This window comes from Rhinoraja longicauda, chromosome 3 (genome assembly GCF_053455715.1).
Source record: "Rhinoraja longicauda isolate Sanriku21f chromosome 3, sRhiLon1.1, whole genome shotgun sequence".
NCBI lineage: Eukaryota > Metazoa > Chordata > Chondrichthyes > Rajiformes > Arhynchobatidae > Rhinoraja > Rhinoraja longicauda.
This window is the reverse complement of record NC_135955.1, coordinates 100,189,751-100,202,850: the sequence shown is the minus strand read 5'-3', so window position 1 is coordinate 100,202,850 and position 13,100 is coordinate 100,189,751.

The window sequence follows — 13,100 nt, the reverse complement described above, 5'->3', positions numbered from 1 at the left end:
GGATTGATAACAATGCTAACAATATTTTCTATAACACTATATTCTGTACTGTTTATTTTTTTCTATGCCCTACCTGTTGTACTTGTGTATGGTTTGATTGCACTCATGTGTGGTATGATTTGACTGGACAGCAAGCAAAACAAAGTTTTCACTGTATCCCGGTACATGTGGCAATACTAAACCAATACCAACCAGTACTAATACCAATATTTGTGTCTCTCCAATTCAGGCCTCCTGACCTGATTTTAATTGCTTCTTCTCGAGGTTTTGAAATGTCACCTCTACACTTCTTAGTTCCCATGGAACCATTGTTTAAATAAACTTTCAACCATCTCATCCAATATCTCTCTGTGTGGTTCAGTGTCAACAACTACATTATGGATATTTCTCCTATTAAATGCTTTTATTAAGTCACTTTAAAAATATAAGTTTTTGTTGTCCAAGTTCATTATCCCCTTTTTATTTAATGTGCATAAATACAATTTATAAAAAGTTAATCAGGTTTAAGTATTGAACTACAACTGCCATACTCATTGTAAATGTGATTCTAATGTGGACTAGAATTGCAGATATATTAAGTTACACCAGGTAGAAATGTTAGTTTCCCTCTCCCAAAGGTTATCAATATGGCTTCTTTCACCAAACCATAATAATTCAAAACTTACATCACTATTTAAATTGACTGGATTTGTGGAAGTCTATTTTATTGCCTACATTGTTGAGGAATAATCATGAACCCCATATCATAACATAGTTATAAAATAATAAAGCTCTATAGCACAGTAACAGGTTCTTTGGTCTGACTCATCCATGCCAACCAAGTTGCTTAAACGAGCTGGTCCCACTTGCATGTGCCTAGCCGTATCCCTCCAAACTTTTCCCATCCATGTAACGTCTATTAATTCAGCGCACTTCAGAATAACTCCCATAAGCTTTCATTTTTACTGTATTTATTTAATTCCGGACGAGCTATTTACCGTTGAATTCATATAAATAAAATAAAAGAGAGATTTTCAAGAGTGAGTTAGATTTAGCTCTTAGGGCTAAGGGAATCAAGGGATATGGGGAAAAAGCCAGAACGGGGTACTGATTTTGGATGATCAGCCTTGATCATGTTGAATGGCGGTGCTGGTTCGAAGGGCCAAATGGCCCACTCCTGCACCTATTTTCTATGTTTCTTAAACAAAATGACTAAATATCCTCGTAAAACCACACAGGCAGCAATCACCAGTTGATCTACAATAATCCAGGAGGAGAACCCTTAAAGTCATAATCATTACAACAATGAGAGGATCAATGTGTTCTTTCACCTTTATGAAAAGAAATTGGCTTCTACAGTGCTCTGATTGTTCTCATTTACTCCATTACTTCAAAGCATTTTGTTCTTATTCTTCAGCCAATTTTCTGATGTATATTTCATTAAAAAATAACTTTGATGTGGAAGAAAGTTAAAGCCAATTGTTGGTTTAGTTCATATGATCATAAAAAGCAAAATTAATATTAATTTCATTCAACTTCATCCATCATTTGCTGTTTGTTTTACGGGAACAGTAGCATAGTGGCTATGTTACTAGAACTTGTAAAATCAGGAGCCAGAAGTAATGATCCAGAGACATTAGTTCAAATCCCACTATGGCAGCTGGACAATTTAAATTTTGCTCATTAAATAAATCTGGAATAAAATTGCTGGTGTCAGTAAGGTGACCATGAACTAACCAGATTGTCATAAAAACCCATCTGGTTCACCAATGTCCTTTAGTGGAGAAAATATATTAGTCTTAGTCAACTCAAGTTTACTGTCATATGCATAAGTACGGTGAGGCACAAGTACAATGAAACAACATCCAAAAACATGAATTGTACATAAAGCGCACAAATTCTGCAAGATAGTAAAATAAGTCAGTCAAAGAAGAGTCTGATGTCAATCATGTGAAAGTCTTTGGTGTCAGCTGAGTGTAAATAGAGTCTCATTGCTATCCCGTTTAGTTTTGCTTATCTTGGCAGTGAATGTGTGCGATTTTGTGGTGATCACAATGCTAGTACATCTCCAGTACATCTCAAGTGCATCTTTGAGGCACTTGCTTTAGGTTATCCTCATCTCTGCCATGTATAGGGGTGGGAGGATTACTGCTGCCAAGCAGACCATGAGTATTGAAGTGGAGTTCAGTTCTCGATCTTCAAACACCCTTTTCCTCAGAAGGCCTAAGAATGTGCTAGTGCCTTGGAAGCAATTGTGAAATTCATCACTGATGTCTATCAGTCCCAATGCAGATCGGGGTCAAGCAAGGCTGTGACATTGCTCCAACAACTTTCACTACCTTTCTCAACATAATTATTCACCATATCTCCATCTAGCTTAGAGTTGAACCAACCTACAGAGTGCATGGGGAACTATTCAACCTACACTGCATCATTGCAATATCAAGGTCACTCGAACCTCAGCGACCGAGATGCAGTACACAGGCAATGCTTGCATATGCACACATTTGGAGGCTATGCTTCAAATCATTGTTGATTCATTTATTAAAGTGTATGAGAAAATGAACCTTACACTGCACATCTGAATCATTTTCTGCTAAACTGCCTCTGCTGCACAACTCAGCCCTTCAACAATCAAAGCATGCCAAAACATAGGAAAATGTGGACTACATTTTATATATCTTTGAGAGAAGGCAGACATTGACCAAGACTGAGCACAATGCATTCTACGCATTTTAGCCTCAAATGATACCAGTGGAATTCTCTGCCACAGGTGGCAGTGGAGGCCAATTCACTGGATGTTTTCAAGAGAGAGTTAGATATAGCTCTTAAGGCTAATGGAATCAAGGGACATGGGCAGAAAGCAGGAACAGGATGATCAGCCATGATCATATTGAATGGCTTGAAGGGCCGAATGGCCTATTCTTGCACCTATTTTCTATGTTCTCCTGCACAGCACAGATCATTCATGCATTTCATCTGCCAAATGATTTCTAACCTGCTCTTTGGATAAGATGTTAATATCTTTCTTGTTCTCTTATTTGGATGTTGCATGATTCCATTACACTATAAAAAAATGAAACAGGAAGTTTTACTATCATATTAGTTAGAAGTTCTCCCTTAACCATTATTACAAATATATACTATCTTTTCATCTCAATTATGTTTATAGAGTCAGAAAAAAATTATGATATACAGAATATATTCAACTCATTTTATCAGTACTGGACAAAGAAAGGCTACCATCCAGTACCAGGTCCATATCTCTGCAGATCACAAATATTCCAGTCCTTTTTAAATGTGATGAGCGTTTCTGCCTTTAACATCCTTTAAAGCAATGAGTTCTAGTGTCCTACCTTCGTCTGGGTGAAAATTATTTCCACATCTCTCTTCTGCATATTAAGTCAACTACCTTAAGTAAATACACCCCCTGGTTAATAAATCCTATGTAAAGGAAAAAGGTCTCATAAAGTCATAGAGTGATACAGTGTGGAAACAGGCCCTTCGGCCCAACATGCCCACACCAGCCAACAATGTCTCAGCTACACGTCCCACTTGCCTGCGCTTGGTCCATATCCCTCCAAACCTGTCCTTTCCATGTACCTGTCTAACTGTTTCTTAAACAATGGCATAGTCCCAACCTCAACTACCTCCTCTGGCAGCTTGTTCTATACACCCACCACCCTATTTTATCTAGGCTCCTCATAATTTTACGCTCCTCATTTAACCCTTCCCTCAGCCAACTCTGTTCCAATGAAAATAATTCTAGCTTATCCAATCTTTCTTCATAGCTAGAATTTTCCAGTACACAACATCTTTAAATATGCTCTGCACCGTCTTCGTTGCAGTTCCATCTTTTCTTCTGCTGTGGCCTTCTGTTTTCTATGTCGTAGCTCAAAAAAAGGAAATCACCCCATATGCTGTCTTAACTAACATATTGATATGTTCTTCTATCTTTTAGAATTTGTGTATTTATAACCTAAGTAATTTTTATTTCTCCACACCACCCAATATCCTGCTATTCATTGGACATTCTCTTGCCTTTTTGTGCATCTTCAAAACCATTATCTCACACTTCTCTGGATTAAATTCCATTTGCTACTTTGCTGCCCAACCACACACCAATTTTGGCATCATCAGCAAACATGGGTATTGTAACCCTCACCTTTAGGTCTAAAACATAGATATATATTACAAAATTAGAAGGCATCAGTCCCGTTGAATTCCAATGATAATAACCACAAAAATACCCCTAAGGTAATTTTGGATCCTCTGCCTACAATTTAGGATCTTGCTAAAATCTATGAAGGCTACAATAAAAGCATTGCCCTTATCAATCAGGGATAGTCAGCATAACTTTATTCAGGGAAGGTTCCGTATGACTAATTTGATTTCATTTTTTGAGGAGATGACTAGATGTTGAGGGTAGAGCTGTTGATGCAGTCTACATGAACCTGTAAAGGTTTATACAAGTCCCACGTGGAAGATTGGATCCATAGGCAAGACCCCATGAGATCCAGGACAACTTGGCAAGTTGTATTCAATATCTGCTTGGTTATAGAAGACAGAGGCTGGTGGTTGATGATTGCTTCTGAGATTGGAACCATATGACCAATACTATACCATGGGATCGGTACTGGGACCCTTGCTGTTTGTTATAAAAAGTAAAGATCTGAATGTGTATGCATGAGGCATGTTTAGTGAGTTTGCAGATGACATGAAGATTGATGGTGAAAAGTGTGTAGAGTAATTCTTTGGCAATGGAATGATATTGATCAATTACTAATTGGGGCAGTGAAATGGCAGATCAATTTTAATCCTAAAAAATAAGAGGTGTTACAATAAGTCTGAGAATCCCAATGAATGGTTAGACCCTAGGAAATGCTGAGGAACACATGGATCTTGTCATACAAGTCTAAGGATCCTTGATGGCAGCAACACAGGTAGATAAAATGGTTAAGTAGGCACATGGGACACATCATTTCATTAACTGTGCATAGAATATAAGAGTAGGGAGGGTATGATACAACTGTATAAAACATTAGTTAGGCCATATCTGAAATACTGTATGCAATTCTGCTCGTCACACAATAGTTTAAAATAATCAGCCTGTCAGTTCCTCCCTTTTTTAAATAGTGGTACATGGTTATGATACTGTTCGATATTAGAATAAAAGCTGGATATTTAGCACAAGACAATTAGCATATACGGTAGTTGTTAAATATATCAAATAATATAAATACATGTTCTTTGCTATTGTTCAGTCTTGATAGATGCCATCTGAGGTGAGAGAAAATTAGGGAAACAATAAATCTGCAGATTTGCAGTAAGTTAAAATGCAAGCATTTAAAAAAATGCAGACAATGGCCACCTGATCAGATTATTATTGGATATATTTAGAGAAACACGCAACTGCATACGCTGGTTTACCAAAAAAGGCACAAAGTGCTGGAGTAACTCAACGGGTCAGGCAGCATCTCGAGAGAACATGGTCAGGTTCCAATGTTTGGCTTCGAGCTTATTTTCAGAAGAGTTGCTTTCTCTTTGATGCATATGATAGATGTACTTTTAGTCATATCCCATAACCCAATGGTGCATCCTGGCAGCCCGGGGAATTTAATCAAAAACTAAAATTCTTGGAAACACTCAGTAATTTTGTAAGTATCTGGGAGAAAAAACAAGTTAACTTTTTAGTGATGAGCTGAACTTAAAATATAGTTTATAGACAATAAGAAGTCTGTTTTTAAAAATCTGAAAATAAAACATGCAAAATAATTACTTTAAATATTAAACGTATTTCAGGGAAAAATTAGATCGGTAAGATTAAAAACTAGGTAAATAATTCATTCAAAGCATGTACAAAGAATAGGGACGAAAAGACAATAAAGGAAAATAGGAAATAGAATGAACAGGATTTTAAAATATTTTTAATTAAGATTGTCATTAGCCTTTATTTTAATTTTATACAGCTGATATTATGCAGTTAATTGTGCATGAGCTAAAAATTTGCAAACCATTTGACCCAGGCAGTCTTGTCAGCAGTATTTCATTAGCCTTTATATCTGGAGACTTTACACTATTTTTTCATGATTAATAAATGAATTTGAAACATTGTTTTTGTCACCATAATAGTCTTAAATCTTGCAGAGAGAAAGAAATTCAGGTTATTTAGGCTGCATGGAAGTAAAAAAAGGAGATGAGGTGCATGATTAAAAGAGTATAGAGCAAATTGAAAACATAAATTCAGACAGTAAATATAGCAAGAAATATTTCAGTACTCAACAGTAAGCAAGAAGTCAAAAAGAAACAAACAAGTTTGAATTAAAATGTAAAATATTCTGAGTGATTAATTTTTTTCAGGTGTTTAGATGTAAGACGAGAAGCAACACCCCTCCCCCCCTTATCTTGAATGGCATAGCATATCTAATGACTTTGATATAAATCAAATTCCAGGTGAGACAGAGGTTCACCTGCAATTCCAGGTGAGACAGAGGTTCACCTGCAATTCCAGGTGAGACAGAGGTTCACCTGCACCTCCTCCAACCTCATCTATTGCATCCGCTGCTCTAGATGTCAACTTCTTTACATCGGCGAAACCAAACGCAGGCTCGGCGATCGCTTCGCTCAACACCTTCGCTCAGTCCGCCTTAACCAACCTGATCTCCCGGTGGCTGAGTACTTCAACTCCCCCTCCCACTCTGACCTTTATGTCATGGGCCTCCTCCATTGTCATAGTGAGGCCCACCGCAAATTGGAGGAACAGCATCTCATATTTCGCTTGGGCAGCTTGCAGTCCAGCAGTATGAACATTGACTTCTCCAACTTTAGACAGTTCCTCTGTCCCTCTCTTCCCCTCCCACTTCCCAGATCTCCCACTGTCTTCCTGTCTCCACCTATAACCTTCCTTTGTCCCGCCCCTGATATCAGTCTGAAGAAGGGTCTCGACCCGAAACGTCACCCATTCCTTCTCTCCTGAGATGCTGCCCGACCTGCTGAGTTACTCCAGAATTTTGTGAATAAATACCTTTGATATAAATAAGACATAAGTTGCAAAAAGGTTAGTACAGCTCAGAAACAAAACACCCAGAAAAAGAGACAAGATAGTTTTGTGAAACATTATGAGGACGTCACTGGACAATGGGTCAAGATTAGGAACAGATTAATAAGTTACTCATATTTTAAAAGTGGTTAAAATCAGTAAGTCATTCATGGAAGTTTGAATCTGATGGAAAATTATACTTATCAAATGTAGTTTAATATTCTGCATTCTATCTACAAGTACATGTTTTATAAAAAATGACACAAAGTGCTGGAGAAACTCAGCAGGTCAGGAAGCATCTCTGGAGAACATGGTTAGGAGACATTTCGGATCGAGACCTTTCTCTCGACCTGAAACATCACCTATCCCTATTCTCTGGAGACGCTGCCTGACCTGCCGAGTTATTCCAGCACTGTGTATCCTTTTGTGTATTAATGAGCATGTGAAGTTCCTGGCTTCTGCATGTTTTATAATGCTTACGAAGCTAGAACAATGCTCCCATGGTGTTTAATATAAGAAAATAACTACAGATGCTATTACAAATCGAAGGTATTTATTCACAAAATGCTGGAGTAACTTAGCAGGTCAGGCAGCATCTCGGGAGAGAAGGAATGGGTGAAATTTCGGGTCGAGACCCTTCTTCAGACTGATGTCAGGGGGGCGTGACAAAGGAAGGATATAGGTGGACACAGGAAGATAGAGGGAGATCTGGGAAGGAGGAGGGCAGGAGAAATCACAGAGGGGGAGCAACGAGAGAGCATGTTGCTAAACTCTCGTCGAAGAGAGGAGGAGAACTTCTTCAAAGTGGACATACCTTGAGGAGAAATCGCAGTGGAGCAACAAGTAGTATAAGAAAATAACTGCAGATGCTGGTACAAATCGAAGGTTTTTATTCACAAAATGCTGGAGTAACTCAGCAGGTCAGGCAGCATCCATGTGTTTTACAGTTTAAAGTTGAAAAGAGCCATGTGCCTCAGAGCAATAATAGGGCACTCAAGAGTCAAATGAAGAGTTAAGAGTCATATGTAACGGAGACTGAACAATGAAATTCTTACTTGCTGTAGCTTTACAGACCCATTAACACAATAACACAACAAACACAAATATAATGATCCATCATGTTATAAATTAATAATGAGTGATACTGGATACCAGACCATAATAGTGCAAAATCAAAGTAGGTAGTGCAACCAAAAATAAGTCCAAAGTAGATGGTTGCTGAGGTTGGGTTGCGGTTAGGGTTGTGCAATGTGGTTCAAGAGCTCGATAGTTGCTTGAAAAAAACTGCTCTTGAACCTTGAGAACGCAGTCATCAGGCTCCTGTACCTTCTGATGAATCTGGGTTTTATGAGGGCCCTGGAGGAAGATGAGATGGAGGGGGGGTGATTTAGGCAGAAATTTCAAGAGTATGGGATACAGGCAGCAACAGGCCACTAAATGTAGCCTAAAAGAATCGACCAAGAGACTCAGAGAGATGGAAAGTGCAGAGCCATAGAATTGGAGTAGATTACAGAGGATAATTTGAAAAAGATATTAAAGTCTTAGCAGATAATGCAAAGCCTGTCTAACCATTGGAGAACAGCAATCAACAACATTTATAGACCATTAAATGATATAGACAGAACTGTCAGAATATAAAATAAGAGATGGATATGCTCAAACTTTAAACTTGCAAACCATGTTGAGTGCTGGTCACTGAGACAGACAACATTTATGGCTTGGTAAAAGTTCATGCAGAAGCCTCAAAGCAGGTCTTAATATTTGACATCAGATTATAAGGGAAGTTAATGAACCTTGTTCTTTTCTGTCTTAAAATAAGATATTGAATGCTATTCTCCTAAGGGACAGTTAACACAGGTAAATACAAATAAATAAACATGGGCCTTTATGTTCAAATTAATGAAAAATAAGTTAAAACTAATATAAAGTTCCACACTTAAACACTGTTCAATGTGCAAATAGATCTCCAAGTAGAGTGTGAAAATCCTGAATCCATTTGAGAAGGAAATAAATATTACCGTGAGGAAACAATTATTACAGTGGGATGATTTAATGGTAATTTTAACCTGAGTATCGCAAGCAGTTCTGGTGCCCAATTACAGGAAGGATATGAAGGCTTTGGAAAGGGTGCAGAGGAGGTTTACCTGAATAATGCCTGGATTAGAGGGTTTCACCTGCAGGGAGAGGTTGGACAAACTTAGATTGTTTTTTTCTAGAACACCAGAGGTTGCAGGGAGTCCTAAGGAAGGATATAAAATTATGAGGCATAGATAGGGTAAACAATCAGAATCTTTTTACAAGGATGGAAATTTCAAATACCAGTGGCCATAGCTTTAAGTTGGGAGGGGCAAAGTTTAAAGGAGATATGTGGGGAGATTTATTTTTTTTACACAGAGGGCTGTGAGTGCCTGGAAAGCACTGCCAGGGAGTGGTGGTTTAAGCAGATACTTTGGTGTCATCTAAAGGATTTTTGGATAGGCATATGGATGTGCAGGAAATGAAGGAGAATGGGTTAAGAACAGGTAGATAAATCATGGTCTTGGCATTACGTTCAGCACAGACATCATGGGGCAAATGGCCTGTTCATGTGTTCTATGAAATGGGTAAAATTGATTTCTTCTTCTATGAGTACCTTGTAGTCTTATGAAAGCCAACTAACATATTTCACGTGGCAAGCTATCCACAATCAACTTCAATGACATAGGTCCATTGGTGGCTTCCACTGAAGTATCCAGAGCCCTGCACAACTAGTTCTGATAAATGCCTCAACATTTTGAATAGAGCACATACCAATGAACAACCAATAACTTAATGGTACTAAATTTAATTTGTGTAGGAAGAAAAACTGCAGATGCTGGTTTAAATCGAAGGTAGACACAAATGCTGGAGTAACTCAGCGAGTCAGGCGGCATCTCTGGAGAGAAGGAATGGGTGACATTTCGGGTCGAGACCCTTCTTTCCTACTGAAGAAGGGTCTCGACCCGAAACGTCACCCATTCCTTCTCTCCAGCGATGCTGCCTGACCCGCTGAGTTACTCCAGCATTTTGTGTCTACCGTATATTTAATATGTGGTCTTTTCAGAGTTCCTGATTAATTAGACACAAAATGCTGGAGTAACTCAGTGGGTCAGGCAGCATCTCCGGAACAGGTGACGTTTTATGTCAAGACCCTTCTTCAGCCTGAATCAGACGGAGGACTGATTAATTACTCAGACCTTAAAATATTGATGAACAAAGCAGATTATAATTAAGAGAGAGATGGGATATGATAGGGGAAAAGACATAATAATAATGTTCCTCATCACAATGATGAAGAACTTTATTCCAGATATAGAGAAGAAATTATGATAAAAAACAAAATTCCAATATTAAGGTTATGAGCAAGAAAATTCATGAATGAGGCTGCAAACTAGGCAAATCAGAAATGCAAACGGTTTTCCATTGATTCTATACTATATTTTCACCCAGTTTTCTGAACTTAATAATACAATCGTTATTTCAATGTATTTTTATGCCATTAATAATTATTTTCAATGATTTGTACATTTGATACCTCATTTATATATCAATTTTACTGCATGCAAAATCATGCATTTCCCCATATATGGATTAACTGAACCTGTTACGCTGAAAATAATTAAAAAATGTATTGATGCAATTTACAATACTTTTATATGATAAAGAAAATATTTGCTGCCAAGGGGTATCTAGGCTGCCAAATGATAATATTTTGCCCAGATTTTCTTCAATATCAGAAAATATGAACAATCAGTGGGAGTAGGAGTAGATCATGCAACCTCTTGAGGTTGAACAACCATTCAACAAGATCATGGTGAAGCTTCTTCCTCAAATCTGATGATACAGAGTACAGATATCAGTCACTCAACGTAGTCCAATGTAATGTGATTTGAAGATGTCGAATAGAGCAACAAAACAATAATAATGTATTTTTACTGAGAAACATTGGTTTGGAAGCAAGCTCTCCATATTATTTGACTTAGATGAAAGCGTACAGAAGAGAAAAACAGATATATCAAAACTTAATGGTTCGGTCACATTTAACAGGGATTTTGAAAGGCTAAGTATGCTTTCGCTGTCATTTGCTAAGTCAGTGTGTCTTACAGATATTAGTAATTGTGATGTTTACATTCAGTTACCATCATCAAAATATGGTGATGATTAAGCAACAGTTAGTAATGCTCTGTTTTTCGAGATCTCAAATTAGAATGAGACTAGATATTCTCGGTCTTCCTCCCTTGAGATTAAAAACCCTTAGTTTTTATCCACGTTTACAATCACAAACTGAAAATATATTATGTATAATTAGTTCAGTCACTCATGTATGTCTTTCTCCCGCACACACACCCACACAACTGTGTTTCAAATCGTCTTGATTAAAGCATTTAAGATCTGTCAGAAAGTTGCACAACACAGAAGCAGGTCTTTCAGCCCCCCACATCAACGTCAATCAGCAAGCACCTCACTGCTGTTTTTTCTACTCATATCGTCATTATCTCCCCTTGTGTTTCCTGCTACCAAACTGAATTGAGGGCAATTATCAGTGGTCAATATGTTTACCAACCAGCACACCTTTGGCAGATAGGATGAAAACAGAGCCCCTGGGAGAAACCCAAGCTGTCACGGAGGGAATGTGCAAATTCCAGGTCGACAACACCCAAAGTATGAATGAACCCAGGACTCTGATGCTGCAAAGCATCAGCGCTAATGTCAATGCCTGTGCTAGAACCAAGTGGGACTTCTCCGTTGAAGTCTCAGTTTCCGGCGCTGTTATGGGCCCAAGGTGGTAACTTCAAAAATGCTCCAGCAAATAGATTTCCCAGCCTGAACCGTGGGAAGTCTATGGAAATTCAAACCACAAGGACTAATGGCAGAATGCCAGAATACCATTCTGGTCAAAAATATCAAGTTCAAGCTTGCTGGAACTTGAACTTGAAAGTTTAAAAGGGACAATTGTCAGAGAAAATCTCCTCTTTGGTCATTGCTGTATTAATAATGATAAATGCTTGTGAAAATGTTGGCTTTTGGTTGTATTCGCCTCAAGTTTTTAGATTTTTTTAGATTTAGATTTAGAGATACAGTGCGGAAACAGGCCCTTTGGCCCACCGGGACCGCGCCGCCCAGCGATCCCCGCACATCAACACTATCCTACACACAATAGGGACAATTTTTAAAAAACATTTTGCCCAGCCAATTAACCTACATACCTGTACGTCTTTGGAGTGTGGGAGGAAACCGAAGATCTCGGAGAAAACCCACGCAGGTCACGGGGAGAACGTACAAACTCCGTACAGACGGCGCCCGCAGTCAGGATTGAACCTGAGTCTCTGGCGCTGCATTCGCTGTAAGGCAGCAACTCTACCACTGCGCCACCATGCCGCCCATAAGTTAATGGAACCAAATGTGTGTACTACTCCTATTCCTTTCTTCTTCACATTGATTACATATAACAGTGCAGCACAGGAACAGTCCCTTTGGCCCAGAATCTCTTTGCCGAACATGATGCCTAGACCAAATTTTATCTGCCTGCACGTAAACCATCTCTCTTCATTCCCTGCATTTCCACGTGCCTATCCAAAAGTCTTTTAATTGACATTAGAGTACCTCATAGTTGTGCTAGTGGAATCTTATGGTAGTGGATAAAACTGGTTCTTCCTTACATTTATCATTGGCAACCAAAAATATTTATTTATGTTGGTTTAAAATATGCATTTTCTTAAAAAGTATTAAACAGCTTATGTTAGACAGTGCAATAATTGTTTCTACTGAGGAAAATTTGATTTGCAAAATGCATCATAAACTAGCTCGTTGCTTTATCTATATACAACGATGATAAAATACTTATATATTTTTTCCCATTACAAAGTATTTATATTCAGAATGGGATTTTAAATGATAACATAAAGAGTGTTGCAGGTAGTAGGAATCAGTATATTGGAAAATGTACCTCATACAAGGTTTTTAATATTTAGATATGTGTCGGATATATAACCACCACTTCTGAAACAGAAACATGCCATTTTGAAGATTCTCATGGAGAAGGTGAAATGGAAAGAATTTAGAA